Source organism: Coregonus clupeaformis, unplaced genomic scaffold (genome assembly GCF_020615455.1).
Source record: "Coregonus clupeaformis isolate EN_2021a unplaced genomic scaffold, ASM2061545v1 scaf0922, whole genome shotgun sequence".
NCBI lineage: Eukaryota > Metazoa > Chordata > Actinopteri > Salmoniformes > Salmonidae > Coregonus > Coregonus clupeaformis.
In genome coordinates this window covers 63281-81889 of record NW_025534376.1, presented here as the reverse complement: position 1 = coordinate 81889, position 18609 = coordinate 63281, and the positions used below count along the sequence as shown (strand labels likewise).

Here is an 18609-nt window from a genome sequence, read left to right as displayed (position 1 = left end):
TATATAAGTATTGAAATATAGGCCTAAGTAAGTTACTGTATTAAGACTAAACAGGATGCGCTCTTAGGCCTACAGCTCAGTGGTGGTTACACAAGGCTGCTATACTAAGCCTACTAATGAGAATGACATTACTTATTATAATAATAATAATAATAATAATAATAATAATAATAATAATAATAATAATAATAATAACAATAAGAAGGAGATCAAGGAAAAGGAGCATTATTATAAATATACTTTTCTGGACAATTTGGAACAGTGTAAACACTAAATAAATTAGAAATAATACCAGAGGCTGTTCTAACGGGAAAAAAGTGTAAAGCCTTTATTACAGCAAAACAAAGATTAAAAACAGCCGAATTTGTGAAATTGTTTACCTGACATGTTGTTGCGTGAGTACGGAATCAGTAGGCTATTAAACAAACACTCAAACTGGCAACAAAAGCAGGATCTGTCTTATTTCTATAGATATATTGATGAAGCCAGGCACATTTAACAGTTAGGCTATTAATTATAGACCTAATTAAGTTGGGGTTTCCTCTCTCCTCTTAGACAATAAGGCAACGGCTTAGTGGATCAGTCCACTCAGCGCCAATCAGACAGATGATATTATTATTATTTTTTTGCTACTGCTCGACTAAAGAAATCTCGGTCGACCAACAGCCTATTGAACAAACAATCGGCCAGTCGACTAAATGGGGTCAGCCCTAATCCCAACTATATAAAAGAGTATAAACCTAAACAGCTTAACTTAATATGGAAATCTTCACAATGGAAAGAATAAGTGGTATAAACAGTGTCAAACAAAAACTTGGCGAATAGTGAGTCTCCATCATCTGCAACAACACACAGAGACAGACAGACGTATGAGCAGCGACCACCCACCTTGTCTCCACTGGAATAGAAGAAGTAGCGTAAACGCACTATGTTGCAGTGGTCCAGTTTCCTCATGATCTGCAGCTCCCGGTTCTGAGACGTGAGGGAGAGGGGGGGAAGAGAAAAGGAAAGAGAGAGAGAGAGAGACAGAGAGCGAAATTGAGAAAATCTGACAACCAGTGAGCATTAGAGAAGTCAAACAGGCTAGGGAAGCTAGCTTCCCGCTGTGAGCTAGCTGCACTCTTACAGACAGTATTTCTCCCAGAACAAACTTTCCTCTGATTCTGGACCAGTCAGACACACTCTCTTAAATTAGTCTTAAAAGGCTTTTGAGGCTCATCTGAGAGGGGCTGACTGATCCAGGATTAGAGAAAAGACTGTTCAGAGGGAGAGAGCGAGACCGTAACATGGAGCATCCAGACTTCTCCCCCAAAGCCCTCAATCAGTGTTTCCCAAAACGCTCCTTGAGTACCCCCCAGCCTAGCAGCTCCACTTATCAGATCTAATCCAGTACTAGCACACCTGGTTCAACTTGTCAACTGGTGGGTTAAATCAGGTGTGCTAGTATTAGAATAGATCAAACAAGGGGAATGGCAAAGGGTACTCGAGGAGAGGTTTGGGAAACAGCTAAAACACAACCTTGGGTGTCTATCACACAGCTAATGAAACGTTCAAGATAAGAATCTGAGAATATGCAGACTGAGTTTGGCACCCTATCACTGTTTTGAATTAGAAGCCCACACATGGTTCATTTAGGGCAGCTACAACAATCATAGAACATTGTAACACAGTGACAGCCATAACTGAATGGGGGTCAAATCATGTCAGTGATATCTGAACAGGAAGCAAATGACCCACAGAGACACATTATAGACATCATTATAAGCTATTTCAAACACTGGCACTATGCAGCACTTGTTTAACACAGTTATGTCAGTCATACTGTAGGCTACATGCAGTCCATTCAAGATGACTGAGGAAATCCATGGGTTGAGTCTCCTTTAGGGTGTGACAATAGAAGAGATGAAGAACTATTCATCAACTCAACGCTTGAGCTGAAGCTGGACTAGGGAGGGACGAGACTCCGCCCGTTTCAGCTCCAACAGGGAGGGGTGTGTTTCACGAGACATGACATCACTGGGGACTAGGGGTGTCATGCTCAGGCCGACTTCCAGGATGATTACCCAAATGCCTATCAGTGTGGTACGGCAGGCAGTGCTATGCGATCACCATGAGAGCAGTCTCACAGTGGTAAGTGACCTGACTAACCTCCTAAAGTCCACTCGTTCGAAAGACAGTAGAAAGACTGCTCCATTTAAATGTGAGCTCATATGAGCTACGGATAAAAGAAGGAACAAAGACACATTGTAGAAAACACTGAGAAGGCTCTTCATTTTTTGGGGAAGAAAATCTAAACACTGTTCCATCGAGGGATCTAGTTTCAGTGACGTCATACTGACCGCGACTCAATGACCCCAAGACAAAGAACTGTTGTTACTCAAAAACACATGGTGCAACAAGAACTGTCATAAAAATACATAACAACTGATGTAGTCTTCTCTGCAGTGAAGTGGTCCTCACCTTGAACCTCTTGTCCTGCAGAACCTTCTTGATGGCTATTAGCTCCCCAGAGTCACACAGCTTGGCCTGGTAGACCACGCCGAACGAGCCGTTACCGATGACCTTAGTGTCTGTATAGCTGACTTCCTGCGGCCGGTCGGGGCCCTGGCCTGGAGTCGCTACCACCGTGGTCACCTTACTGCCATCTTTGTCTCCTGAGAGAGAGGGAGAGAAAGCAAGAGAATAATCAATGTCATACAAGAGGTGCAGTATAGGACAACTCATTCACCCACACAGTCTTTACACCAAGACGCTCCTGTAACATTTCTCATCCTCTCTCATCACTGCAGCTCTACACGTAGGCTCAGACTAAAGCCTGTAAGCCAGAAATAGGAAGCTGTACTAACCCACTTTTCAGCTATGAGTAATTTCCAAGAAGCAGGGCTACCCATGTTAACTAGCTCTGGCAGACACAAATGACGACAGCCTGAAAGTACAGTAGAAGGATAAAAGGCGTAAAGGTTGTGGTGAAAATGAGGATGTAGTTTTAGTCTCAGATACCGTGTGGGAGGGTGCACTGGAAACGGCTAAGCACTTTTCTAGTACTGTTCCTATTTTGAAGCAGCGCTGCAGGCAGCAAACGTTTCCACACATAACACCTCCAATTCAACACCTGCACTTCGCAACTTCTGACAACATGAAAATGAAAGTCTACTGGAGGTGTAGCTTAAAAGACAAAGACGAACACTAACAGCCGGTCCCAAATCGCTCTTTACCCATCCCGCTTGGCCCTAACCACACGTTGTTTGCAGATCTGAAGGGCCCTTCTAACCTACCGTTTATGGCCGGCACCTGGTCGTGGACCTCAACACAAACCCAAAGAGCACCAAACAATCCTAGATTGCTGTAAGCTTTATCAATAGCAGTGACTTAACCTGTCAATCACAAAAGTACAAACTACTCTTCTACCAACTAAAATGTGGTTTAACGCTCCAAGAAGTGCGTCATCATGACAACGTCTACCACAATGCTGTTTCTGGAAATTGACAAGCCAAAACGACATTACATAGCCTAAAACTGCTAGCAAACTCCACCAGCGTGCCCCATCAGTAGTCATGCAACATTCCAATTGGCATGAAGAGCATGAAAGACACCAGTGGCGAAGTACTCCGTAAAGTGAATGATATGCTGAAGGAGTTTGGTCTTCAAACATAATGAATGAAAAACCAGATCTCACAAGAACAGCTGGAGCTCTGTCCATGAGTGACTTCACAGTCCCCCTGCATAGGAATTAGCAACATTAGAAATGGAGAAGATCCATTTTTAACAATGAGCCTTTCTACGCCAAGGAAGACACGCGGAGAAGTTTAAAATCCATTACTTGTTTGGAAAATATTAGGCCTGTGTATCCATTAGACACCAAACGGAATAAATAGAAAACACTCTGGAACAAGGAGGGACTACCTGGAAATGTCCAATAAGAAAAGCCTCATTGCATTCCTTGGCAAAATGTTTTAAAGCATTCCAGATGCAAGTCTTAATAACCACTCTCACCAATTTACTAGAGATAATTTATCTTCTCAGATCTTGTAAGGAACGTAGGCAAGTGGGCTTGGTGGTTTGTTAAATACAGGGGGATTCTTTTTTCCATTCAATTTAAAAATGGCCACTCCATACTTTAAAGATTTAGCTCTAGGCCTATATTCTAGGGATTATACCTTGTAGGAGCGTTGGTGCAGCACTGACCTCTTAGCAACCTGCAATCTGTTTTACAACCAGCACTTACATAACTCTGCGGTGTGCACACACACACACAGTGTCCTAATGCCCCTCTAACAGTGACAGGGTCACCTGACCTCCGATACTACTGCCTTGGCTACTGCAGAGGCCTGACAAGGGAAGAGACAGTGCAGCAGCAGAATTTCACAACAGGTCCAACACAGCTATGTCGAGGGATCCAGCACTGAACTCTGCACTCTCTCCAGCGTTGCTACCGTCTGGGTCAGAAGTCAAGGGATAGAGGAAATACTAGAGTCTTAACAAGCTGTTAAATACACATTATCAATGTGTCAATCCTGTCTGAACAGTATGAAGCCACTGAGCTCGTAATGCGGTAGAATATATGGGAATTTGGTCTTGGGGTCGGACCACTTAAGGTCACACACACTTCCTCCCTTTCTCTGCTGAGTAGCAGGAAGTGGAGCAAAATGTCAGCGCTGCCAAAGCCTAACGGAGCAGGGTGGGACGGAGCAGAGTGCTGCCAAATTAGGCATCTCCTCCTCCTCTGAACACACACACACACAAAGAGAGCAAACACCCAACCGGAAGCCTGACACCATGTTACTACTGCAGGGGATGGAATTGTAATGAGGACGATGCCGATTATGATGGTGATCGCTGAAGTTAGAGATCATGACAATCAGAGATTACAGATCTGATTAACTTTTTCATTATCCTAATGCGTTTGACAGTGTCTAAAGTCAATGACTATTGTTTACCCTCAAAATGTCAAAAGAGAAACCCGACACCAGGGAGTAGGCCGCAACACCTCTCCCTGTGGTAAATCCTCCAAAACTACCCATGCCTTGGTCTGAAAGGAGACAGGGCAAAGCACATTAGAGCAAAAGGCCCTTAATGACCGCTGCATCACGCCCTGGGCAGCTGTGCAATAATCCTCTAGTCACACACTGGAGCGTCTATCCATTGGCTGCTCTCTCTCTCAGCTTAGCACTGCATGAAGAGATTGGGTCTGACAGACTGGCCAATTGGATTCCTACCATAGAAATGCAATTACTAGAACAGACATTCCTATTCAAGTCCTGTTCTGCGATGGGTGGGCCTGGCCGATGGTCATATTGAGTGTACACGTAAGTGTTCCAGTCAAATTGCCCTGGTCTGAAGGGTCTCTGTCCCTTCGAGTAATTCTATTTCTATGGACCTGCCCCTGAGTCTATCCATCCACTTTAGCCAGTCAGTCGTCACCACCACCTGACTACTGTGCAGTATGTCACTGCGACAGCTGAGAGCCAGCAGTCAGACTAGGCTAGCCTACAGATCACATGATCTGATCATTAGTTCAAAGGCCTACTGACCGCCCAACCCTCCCTTCATTCCTACGGGGGACTGACTGACTGGCCTTATAATAGCAGGAGAAGGGACATCCCCTAACACAGACAGCTTCCCATTTCCTTAGAGGAAATTACCCCTAGTATGAGGAATGATTTAAGGTCAGGGCTAGGATGTGGTCAGCCCCACAGAACACATGGAAATAATTGACCAGATATAGCTTTGTACCATATCTGATCAAAGGGTTTAGTATTATTGCTCTGTCAACAGGTTTACACCCCTTGTTGTGGGACACCCTTAAGGCTTAGATCGGAAAGGCTTAGTTTAGACTGCCTCAAGTCCAGAGAAAAATATTACCTCTTGCTGAACAGACTGAGATACTGCCTGGCTGACAGTCAGCGTTACAGGACTGTCTCAAACAGTGTCACAGGATATATTTTGCCATATTATGTTGATAACTTCAGATTAATATTATCCCCCATGAATTATCATGGGGATTAATATTGAGATAATAATATTACTATGTCTAAAAATTGTTATGTCACCGATACACTTTCCATGGAATGCCCAACGTTCTGCTGTGACCTACACGTGAAAGCCTGGCATCTTATAACTTTTAATTAGACATTTTTCAGAGTTGTGTAATGGAAAGGTCATGCGAAACCTCTTGGATTGCAGAAATCATGTACTGTGTTCCTGGTAGTACTGAGTTCGGAGCACAGATACCTACATTTACCTCCCACATTCCAGAGCCTGGCTGGTGGTGAGCCATTTCCCCCTCCCTACAGGGGCCAGAGGATCGGCCCACGTCAACAACTACATCAAAGCCTTTCATTTCCTTCTGTACACTGACTCACACTATCATCATCATCCCATCACACTGGCTACCCTTATCAACACTGAGTCAATACGCTACCCAGACGCACATTATCAACACTGAGTCGATACGCTAACCAGACGCACATTATCAACACTGAGTCGATACGCTACCCAGGCGCACATTATCAACACTGAGTCGATACCGCTACCCAGATGTACATTATCAAATGTACGCAGGGAGGGATGCAAGCAGAGAACCATTCACAGAGAGTTGCAGCCGGCGCAAACAAGCGGACGCAGACAACACATGATGCTCTTCGGTTGGAAACGATAGAGATCTGGTTTCAGAGACACAGCTGCCATGTGGTCACTCAGTTCTCGAAAACATGCTTCGCAATCAAAACGGTCTTCCTCCTCACACAAACACAGGGTTGGGGAGTGAATTATTACATGTAATCTGACTACAAAACAACAAACTAATCAGTTACGTTACCAGCAAAAATATTGTAATCAGATTACAGACACTTTTGAAAAACTAGATGATTACTTCTTGGATTACTTTTACATTCAGAAAGGATGTTTGCGAAAAATACATTATGGCACCTTTGTTTTCTCAATGACATTCAATTCAGCTTTAAAACAAGGCCCAAGTCAGAGACCACTATGATGACACAACAAATATGTTTGATAGATCCTTTTTGTCTTCTTCTAATGCCTGATGGAAAGTAATCCAAAAGTAACCAGTGATCAGATTACATTACCGAGTTTGAGTAATCCAAAAGTTACGTTACTGTTTACAACTGTGGACATGTAACTAGTAACTAACATTACATTTAGAAAGTAACCTACCCAACCCTGCACACACACATTGACTACAGTATAGATTGCGTTTTAAGAATCTTTATAAGGGCAGGGGATAAAAGCTAAATACTTTTTTTGTTCTTGGCCAGCTGCTTTGGAAACTCCTCAGAGGGGGCAGGATGCAGAGCGAGTAACTAAGCAAGCGAGTCTCAAGTTGTTCTAGGTTTGCAGCTGCATCATGTTGCTGCTAATACCAGTTCTTCAGATCTGGGGTCGCGTTCCCAGCCGCCACGTTCAGCAGACAGACTGAGACCAATGCGTTCACACAGACAGACAGAGGGATGCAATTATGATTGGAGCGCAGGCCTGCAGGGCCACAGCTGGGCCTGAGCACTATACAGTTAGCTGTTATATTACAAGGGGCTACCTTCGGTACACAGCAGGGCAGTGCACTGGGGAGAAGGTGAAGCCCAGAGTGGGGGGTGGGGGGGCTCCATCGCACACGACAGCTCATCCACTGGAAAATGTGTCACTTCAAAGAGGCGAGAGGATGAATGCAATGACTGTTTGATTTGCTTGAGCAATCCTGTAAAGGTATGGCTTGTGTTTTTGTGTCTTAGCCCAATACTGCCAGAAGCTGGTGTGTGTGAAGAGAACTGAAACAAGTTGGTGATACTACTGTAGGCGTGGGTGTGTGAGTGTTTAACGTTGCCCTCCAGCATGTGTTTGATTAGGGCCTCTGGATCAAGGGCTGTTCCTTGGACAGCCAGGTGAGCAGTGACGAGGAGCCTGATACCTGCTCAGCACTTTGCTATGTGACGAGTCAGTGCAGAGCCTGTGACAGCACAGGCACATTTCCCACCCACCCTATCTCTGACACACACGAGCTAGGCTGTGAACAACCTTCTTCATACAGAGCCACCTTTTTTTAACCAGAGGGTATTGCTATTATCATCCAATTTTCTAAGCTTTTTCAGTTTACCGGTGAGAGATGGGTGGAACCAGCCTTTTCTTGCCCTCATTCAGAATGTTGATGAGCAATACTCATAAGCTATCAGACAGAAATTCATAGAAATTATGAATTTCAGCTTTTTTATACGAGAATGTATCAACACATTGGCATCCTTCTCCAACACAAACCATACCCAGGTGAGGATGTACCCTAATGCTGCTTGGTTTGTAGGTTGCCATGGTGCTTCTGCCACGGTGAGTCAGCAGGTGATTCCCTCTGATAAGGTGCGGTTTAGCACAACGGGGAGGGAAAGAGCACCCGTACCACTAAGTATAGTGTTATAAGGGGAGGATGCTTCACTGTTGCTACATACACACATTCAGCCCAGACTACTGCCCTGTAGGTGAGGCCAATCCCTTGAAATAAACAGAGATATACCCCATAAACTGAGACCAAGGGCTTAACACCTGTGGGATGTAATGCAGTAACTGCTCCCCCCAAAATTCCAAAACCCTTTTCTTTGACATTGTGTAATGTAGGGGTGTAACGATTCGTTTTAACAACGATTCGATTTGTATCACGATTCGTGGTTGTCGATACGATTCAAGGGACGATATTGGTTCATTTCGAACGATACGATCCGAAACGATTCAGTGACTTGAAATCGATTCAGTAACCTTTTAGCCAAAAAATTCAACCAGTGTGACTGAAATAAATACCTGGATACTGGACAGTGCAGGTGAAGTTTCCTAGATTCCTGTTTCTTGTAAGGACCGCAATGGTGGCTTGATAATTTCTCGCTCGTCGGCTTCTCCTCTGTCGTCCGCCATGCTATGTTTTGTTGTCTTGGCGCCTTTGCGCTGCTGCTGGCGCGATGACGTCACGGATAGGCAGACTGAATCGAGTAATGTTTAAAGCCTTTATCATTAAAAGTGCTAAGAAAAAACATCCATATAAAGTCTGACGTGCTTAAATCCAATGGGTTATTTCCTAGTATCGATACAATCGATTTATTACATTTTAAAACGATGTTAGATCGATATATGTTGTCCAAAAGGCCAACTCGCCGAGCACAGATCGATGTAGTTGGATCATAGGAATATAAATCGATACATCGATGTAGTAGATGGATCGTTACACCCCTAGTGTAATGTGTATATTCCGCCAATAAGGACCCCGATATATTTGCGGTTCCCAGCTGGGTTAATCCCAAAGGCCACGGGAGAAGCCCTGACGCCGGAGCAGCAGTAGCTCGGCAACAGGAAGGATACAGGACACCAGAGGAGACGCACGACCCCGTGACAGTCAGGCCGTAGTAAGCCTGCTGAGAATAAACGGCGAACGTGAAACCTACTTTTCATTCAAAGGAGAGTAAGTCAGTGCGAAAAAAAAAGGCCAATTCAACGAGCCAGACAGCTAGCGACAGTCTTGAAGGATTTGCTGAGATCTCATGTCTGGCTCCAATTTTCTCCCCTTAGAGTTACTAACATGCTGACTAGACCGGGCACACCCGTGGCGTCCCGCATGTTGATTTTGTCCAACCACACCAGACGCGATCAGGACGCGCAGGTTGAAATATCAAAACCACCTGTATTAATTTGGGGCAGGCTCGAAATGCATGAAACATTCATGGCCATTTAGCTAGCTAGCTTGCTGTTGCTAGCTAATTTGTCCTGGGATATAAACATTGGATTGTTATTTTACCTGAAATGCACAAGGTCCTCTACTCCGACAATTAATCCACAGATAAAAGGGTATACCTAGTTAGTTTCTAGTAATCTCTCCTCCTTCAGTCTTCTTCTTCTGACTTTATATGGCGATTGGCAACCAACTTTAAGGTGCATTACCACCACCAACTCGACTGGAGTGTGGACCTCAGTTCAGCTTTCAATCACCCACGTGGGTATATGGTCCTAAAAACCAATGAGGAGATGGGAGAGGCGGGATTTGCAGCGCATCAAGCGTAAAAATATAACCAAGTTCTATTTTAGCGCCTGGCTACACAGACGCTTGTTTACGAACGCAAGCAGTTTGGATGAAATGATTGAATAACATTTATGTGTACATGTATTTTGTTATGCGAGCGGTGTGGTCAGCATGTAAGAGTAGATCAAGGGCAGCTGAAATGGAATTACATAACGGCACGTCTCTTCTTTATGAGTATCTCACACTGCGTTATGCTGTTAGCATAGCCAAGACCACATGGAAGAATGAGACAAATTAAGAGCTTTTTGATGATAACATCTGGGCGTAAATAATATACGATGACTTGAACAAACCATAAAAAAGGCTATTTTTGAAAATGTGGTGGACTTTGGTCTTCTCATATGATCCGAGGAGATGAGGACTTTAAACTTACATTTCCCTTCAGTAGACTCCCAAGTCAATTAGGGTTCTTTATCAACTGTTTTAACTGCATCACCAAGGCTGCGTTTACACAGGCAGCCCAATTCTGATCTTTTTTACACTAATTGGTCTTTTGACCAATCACATCAGGTCTTTTCACAGCTCTTTTTCAGAGCTGATCTGATTGGTCAAAAGACAAATGAGTGAAAAAAAGATCAGAATTGTGCTGCCTGTGTAAACACAGCCCAAGGCATGTTAACAGACCTTCATTACCATGGTTATGTTCAGTAGGACACACCATAGCAAACAAATGAAAATTTGCATTTCTAATTGGACAGGTCCAGGAAGTTCCTCCAGCTTTAGGGAAGGGTAAACCTAGTCAGTTGCACAACTGAATGCATTCAACCCAAAATGTGTCTTCTGCATTTAACCCAACCCCTCTGAATCAGAGAGGTGCGGGGGGCTGCCTTAACCGACGTCCACGGCGCCCGGGGAGCAGTTGTTGTTCGGGGTTAACTGCCTTGCACAAGGGCAGAATGGCTACTGGCCCAACGCTCTTAACCGCTAGGCTACCTGCCGCCAAGATTAGGGTTTACTCCGTTTTCAACCGTTTGGTGCCTACTGAACGTTTCCCTTGCCTTGGAAATGATGGAGAATGTGTCTAATTAACAGTCTTCTGATCAATGCCGCCACCTCACCCACCCCCATATCACCCAGTCATTCGTCCATTCTCACATACTCAGCCTTCACATCATCCTTCTCCTCCTCTTCCCAGCTGGACATTACATCTGACACTTTCTTCTCCAGATCCCTATTTCCATTTCCTCCTTAGTCCATGTTTCCTTTTCTGCAGTGGCTAGTACACAATAGATTATGTAATACACCACTGGGGGCAAAGCCTTCTCCGAATACAAATGAGGGCTAAAAAGGTCATCTTATGGTGAGCTATTTCCCAACATCTTTGTCCAGGTTACTTAATTTGTACATCAGCAAGCAAGCAAGCAAACACCAAGACCTAGCTAAGTCTGGGCTCGACATTAACGCTTGTCCTATTGTCCGGGACAAGTAAAACAAATTAGTGGACAAGAAGAATATAGATTTAAGTTGTCCGAATGGACAAGTAAAAAAAACTATAAATCGCACAAAAATCACAATATCACACAATTACTCAGATCAGAATAATATTCAAATCTATTTTTCATATTACAAAAGCCTACATGTCAAAGTGTAGGTGATATGCATATCGGCTACAGTCTCATGTCCAAACCGATGCTGATATGAGGAAAGCGCCAGAAAATGTGGTCAAAGTTTAATGAGACTTTTAATTACATAAATATAGGTTAAATACCAGTCATGTTTGACAAATATAATGAAGGATAATTAACATTAATGTCTAAAGGCTTGACTCTGTCGACATACTCGAGGCACGGTTGGTTCAGATCAAATGGTCACAAGACCGGAGAGTGAAGGACAGTGCCTGTTGCACACCGCACATCATTCACCTTGAATCTGAGCGGGGCGGTCAGCATTTTGAAACTATTTAACCATAAACGTAATTGTTTAACACCTGAACGTTTTATGTCATTTTATGAAGCATATCTTACCTTGTGACAAAGTAGCCTAGCTTAGCCAAAATACAACCACAGAAATGTTGAGGGAATTATTTTATAAACACTTAATATGCCATTGAAACCACCATTTATCTCATGTTCTATTGGTTTTCAAATCTATTTTATTTTATTGTCCAGCAGCCAAAAGGTATGATCCAAGTCATATTAGTAACCCATGCTAGTTGATGCATCTTTAGATCTCCCCTCTTTCTTAATTTCTAAAGGATATTTATCTCTGTCACATGAAACCACTCGTGCATGCGGTATGCTTTTGAGACAGTGTTTTTCCGCTTATTGTATTTTGGAACCTGGCCTACAGCCAGGTGCGCATTTTGAACGTATAAATGAATAAATAAATATTTATCAACATTTTAAGCTAAACGGTCTGACCTGCTGCATCAGCCTCATTGCTGTGCAGTGGTTGTATGAATTTTGGATCCGTCATCCCAGAACTGTCCCACAGTCTGTTTTGAACTGTCCCTTAATTTCAAGACATAAGTATTTGGTTGTAATTGTAATGTTGCAATATTTTATAGGCTACCAAGGGTGGCCAACCATCCTCCAGGAGAGCCTTAAAGAGGCAGTGTTGCATTTTGAGACAGGCTTGAATATGCACAAAAAAAAGCAAATAGGCAGAGTGTAGCCTACTTTTTTGTCTGATTCTCTATGGTAAAAAAAGATAGTAATGTATTTTATTTTGTAAAGTGGACAAGTACTTTGAGCTTTAGGACAAGTAAAAAATAAAATAAAAGTCCTACTTCTCCAAAATGTGGCTAAAAAGTTCATGTCAAGCCCTGTAAGTCTACACTGATGTGTGAGAAAAGAGCATAGCCCACTGTCATCTTATGTGCACACATAAACAGGATGACTCTCCAAAGATGGTAACTTGGTTTTGGCCTATTTTTAATGTCATTAAGTCGAAGTGTTGAAACTAGACAGTTATCCGCTCTCCAAGGGTTGACCAGGCTTTTCAGTAGACAGACATTTTAAAAAACACTAGTAGGTCAGGAGGACTGACTGTGTGGAGTCATATGACCAACCATGGATACCTTCAGAAACGTAGGCAGACACCAGATTCTGCGGACCAATCAGAAAGTCCCGGTGCTGCCCCCATTGCCTGGGGTTCGCTGATGCTGCACGGCAGAGCATTGGCCAGCAGCACTCCATCCGCTGAGCAACTCGTCAATTATTGAGCTGAACAAAGTGCTGATGAGCTGTGTGACCTGGCTGGCTGGCTGTGTGAAGCTCCAACAGTAGTAGACTGAACTTCCCTAATTTACCAGATGTTGAAGCTTTATTAGAAGTAGACCTATGAAGCCAAAGCATCCAATATAGAGATAATTTAGTAAAAGGCTGATGCTCCTATGTGCCAGTTATTCTTTTGATGAACTAAGCAATCTCATATTGGCATTAGATTTGAGTATAATGACATGGAGCTACAATGGAATCCTATGGAAAAGTTAAGCAGCGTTTTAGGTTTTTATCCCACTTTGACAAACCCTTTGTCAAAGACCAATGGTCAGACACCGTGGGTCACAACTGACCCAACAGTCTAGCAAAACCGACCTGCTCTTTAAGTCCACTGATCTGGATACATTCTGCAGCCCTGAGGCTTCATCTAACCAGCCATGTCTGACCTACCCCTGCTCGATACCCGAGAGTGCTCGATCAACACACCCGTGGAGCTGCATGCTGGGATATGAGAGGAGCGGACATGACAGTGTTCCTCTATCCATGCCCTATCAGCTCTTTCACCAATCCATTATTTCAGTGGTCCCAAAAACCGAGGGGTCCATAGATGGTCAAATCTCTAGAGTCTAGTAGGGATGGCTTAAATGCAGTGATCACCAGAGGCATTTTGAGTAGCTTACACATGGAGCACTACAAGCAAAGTTACTGGTTGATAATAATAATCATCAGTGATCATTTGGAAAGCTCCAATGGTATCTTACCACCCATTTACATTTTGTATGATCACGTTTCTCAATAATCCCAGACATATGCTAATAACATAATGTAAAATACCAGACAGTGGCTCTAAGTGCACTGGTTGGGTCTTGGTGACAACGGTTAACTAAGCAAAAGACTTGGACAGTGAATGGGAGAGTACTGTCTGAAAATATGGGGTTATTCTATGTATGGACCCATTTGGCATTTCAGTATTAAATGTGCATTTTAATGAGTTAGGCTAGGCCTAGTCCACTCAGATAAATATTTACCCTTGTATCATAATAACAGCAGCAGAGTATTATGACAGAAAAGCACATAGAAAATGTCAGAAAATGTTTTGTAAGCTAGCGTTTAGCTCTATGGTCATACTTACTGCTGACTTTCATACTGCCAAATGCTGAGGGCTGCGGCAGTGCCTTGCAGCTCTCTGCAAAGGAGGTGGTTCTGGGCCGACCCGACATATTCCAATCCAAGATATCCCTGCTTCGTCTTCAGTCGAATCGTACTTTTCCCAGTTCTATTAGTCTTTGACTGTCCTCTGTAGAATGCTTTTTAAAAATAAATTTGAAAAGAAAATTGGTAGCTAATTCCACGATAGAGGTCTGCTTCTTCCTATATCGTTCTAGCACGAGCTAGCCAGCCAGCTAGCTAGCAAACCAATTTCGAACTGGTCAGCTGTGTCAGGTCTCGAGCTGTCGTCCAGCCACATTCAGCAAGAATCTGTCATTTATTTTATTTTGTATGTTCTTTTCACTTACCTAGGCTAACGTTATAAAGGCATTCTATAAAATAACGGCCTGAGCCAGGTGTCTCATGAATTGGGCCTCTCAAAGTTGCCAGTACATAAAAAACACAGCCGTAAACTGGAATAGGCTACCTACACTGGCATGAACGACAAGTCTGCTTACGTTTAATGATTCTCCAAAAAAAACAATATCAGGTCCAATAGCTAATCCTCATATTCTTATATTGAGACTAAAGGATCCGACAGCACCAGCCATGGCGGCTCCCAGTCTCAGACCGACCAACATTCAAATCGGACGAAATGAACAAAATTCCCGATTTCAGGCCGAAAGAAACGCACGGACGTTTCTTTGACAACTTCGCCCCCATAAACACGGAAGTAATTGTCGATAGTCCTTGCTGGCTGACGGCGACGTGAAAGACTATCCCAAATGTATTTTTTTGTTCAAAATAGTCATGATATAGCTCTACTAAATGTGAAATTCTCTTTTGATTCCTTCTTTCTCTGTCTGCTATTTCTCTTTGTCAGACTACGACCAATACAACGCAAATTACTTAAACTATTGAGTGGGTGACTCTCTTTGACGGTTTCACTAGATAGCACAGCCACAAAGTCAAAGTGCCTATATCGTAAAGATTCAAGAAAAGAAAACATAGCTTTTTTTGGTCTTCATTTAAGGCTATGGTTAGGCATATGGTTAGCTGTGAGGTTTGGATTAAAAACAAATGTTAAGAAGATACATTTTAGAAGTGGGCGGGGTTTGTGACTTTGTGGATGTGGTAACTAGTGACGACCCTCTTCGACGGCCTCTACGCAAATCTTAAACTACGGGAATCTCGAATTGTGCACGCGCAGGCAGACGCGAGGATGTCACGTCGACCAATCCAAAGCGAATCCATATGAAATTTGGGTAGAGACCGCAAGCCCAATGAGCGCGTTGATGTCGATAGCCTACTGCCGCTATTGTCAAGAAAAAGAAAAGGTATTTCGACATAACCACAGAGTTTATAATGGTGCAGTAGAGTGTATTCATGGATGCCAAGGAAAGCCAGGCGTCGCCAAATATTTGACAAATAAAACAATTTAAACATTCTCTTTCGTCTCTCTCTCAATAATTTTCCGTCAATTCGCAAGTGTCACCGGAAAAAGCATCCAAGCGAGGGAAACAGCGCCCCTCTGTCTAAGTATGTGTAGCCTATGTATCTGATGCTGTCTGGACCAAAATACTATGTTACCGCCGTAGCATCTGATTGATTGATGCCAGCAAGCGTTTGGCCTCCTTTGATTAAATAATTAGCCAATCAGCGTTGAGCTGAGCTCAACTGTGGGTTGTTCTGGTGCAGCAAAACGCCCCCCAAGGGAGGCTTGGTTTTACACCAATAAGTGTACATTTCCTAAACATTTGATGGAGATGGGGAGTTGGGCTTAATTCTCTGTACAGGCCAATGATTATGACGGCAATTCTGATCTAACCATTAATTAATATGTTGTGCCACTGGCCTGAGACGATTAAAGTTCAATATGTAGCTTAGTAGGCTTATTTTTTTATTTATTTCACCTTTATTTAACCAGGTAAGCCAGTTGAGAACAAGTTCTCATTTACAACTGCGACCTGGCCAAGATAAAGCAAAGCAGTGCGATAAAAACAACAACACAGAGTTACATATGGGGTAAAAAAAACATAAGGTCATAAAATACAACAGAATATATATATACAGTGTGTGCAAATGTAGCAAGTTATGGAGGCTCACGTTAACTAGTTAGCTAATTTAGCAGGTTCATTGTTGCCCATGCAAGGAAGTTAGGCTAGCAAGCATTTTTAGCTAGGTAGCCTATGACAACAAAAAACTTAAAGTGTACTGTATGACAGAGCCAAATACCATTTTGCCAACATGAAAGAGGAGGATAGCATTTGGCGTTCAACTAGTCTATAAGGAGGATAGCATTGGCGTTCAACTAGTCTATAAATAGGGTGAGTCAAAAAAAAAAAGTTTTTACTTGCACAAACACAGACATAAATCAGTACCATGGACAGCGGCATGATAATTAGCTAAGTTGATTGGACCTGTCATTCAGGGCAGGTGGGGCAGAGATTGGCTCAGTGTTCTGTCACTCATGGGGACACTACGTCACAGCAAAATCTAGGGGTAGAGCTCGATAAATTCAAGCCCCTTGGGTGCTTCCATAGACTTACATTAGAAGTGCCCATCCAAGAAGGCTCAAGGTCATTGGCCACGTTATATCGACAGTAGCTTTGATTGGATTGATCATGTCAACATCATACTTTCATAATCTTAGCTAGCAAGCTAGCAGTCATCATCATGAATCATCCTTTTCAATCCTTGTCATATGAAGATAAATAATGTTATATAAATGATAGATAAAACATATCGGTACTCATTGGCCATTGAACATAAACATTACACAACAAGTTGGAAATCGCAAATTCAACAATGAGTGGTTTGGAAGAAATCAGTGGCTAACTGCATGCATTGCAAAGCAATCACTAGCCTGCTATTCAGTGGAGTGGGTGTGTGGTCCAAGTCTGGGTTTAAGGGTCTCTTTTCAAATCAAATCAAATGTTATTGATCACACACATGTTTAGCAGATGTTATTGCGGGTGTAGCGGAAATGGTTGTGTTTCTAGCTCTAACAGTGCAGTAATATCTAACAATTCACAATACACACAAATCTAAAAGTAAAATAATGGAATTAAGAAATATATAAATATTTGGACGAGCAATGTCGGAGAGGCATAGACTAAAATACAGTAGAATAGAATACAGTATATACATATGAGATGAGTAAAGTGAAAATATGTGAACATTATTAAAGTGACTGGTGTTCCATTATTAAAGTGGCCAGTGATTTCAAGTCTATGTATATAGGGCAGCAGCCTCTAAGGTGCAGGGTTACGTAATCGGATGGAAGCCGCCTAGTGATGGCTATTTAACATTCTGATGACCTTGAGATAGAAGCTGTTTTTCAGTCTCTTGGTCCCTGCTTTGATGCACCTGTACTGACCTCGCCTTCTGGATGATAGCGGGTGAACAGGCAGTGGCTCACATGGTTGTTGTCCTTGATTATCTTTTTGGCCTTCCTGTGACATCGGGTGCTGTAGGTGTCCTGGAGGGCAGGTAGTTTGCCCCCGGTGATGCGTTGGGCAGACCGCACCACCCTCTGGAGAGCCCTGCGGTTGCGGGCTGTGCAGTTGCCGTACCAGGCGGTGATACAGCCCAACAGGATGCTCTCAATTGTGCATCTGTAAAGGTTTGTGAGGGTTTTAGGTGCCAAGACACATTTCTTCAGCCTCCTGAGATTGAAGAGGCGCTGTTGCGCCTTCTTCACCACACTGTCTGTGTGGGTGGACCATTTCAGTGATGTGTACGCCGAGGAACTTGAAGCTTTCCACCTTCTCCACTGCGGTCCCGTCGATGTGGATAGGGATCGCTGTTTCCTGAAGTCCACGATCATCTCCTTTGTTTTGTTGACGTTGAGTGAGAGGTTATTTTCCTGGCACCACACTCCCAGGGCCCTCACCTCCTCCCCTGTAGGCTGTCTCGTAATTGTTGGTAATCAGGCCTACTATTGTTGTGTCGTCTGCAAACTTGATGATTGAGTTGGAGGCGTGCGTGGCCACGCAGTCATGGGTGAACAGGGAGTACAGGAGGGGGCTGAGAACACACCCTTGTGGGGCCCCTGTGTTGAGGATCAGCGAAGTGGAGGTGTTGTTTCCTACCTTCACCACTTGGGGGTGGCCCGTCAGGACGTCCAGGACCCAGTTGCACAGGGCAGGGTTCAGACCCAGGGCCCCGAGCTTAATGATGAGCTTGGGTGGTACTATGGTGTTGAATGCTGAGCTATAGTCAATGAACAGCATT

General features: G+C 43.4%; 1 pseudogene; it reads right to left on the bottom strand.

The window, feature by feature from the left end:
* The window catches only part of LOC123485980, a 31389-nt pseudogene extending 16113 nt beyond the window's left edge, over positions 1-15276 (bottom strand).
* Positions 15277-18609: the final 3333 nt, after the last annotated feature.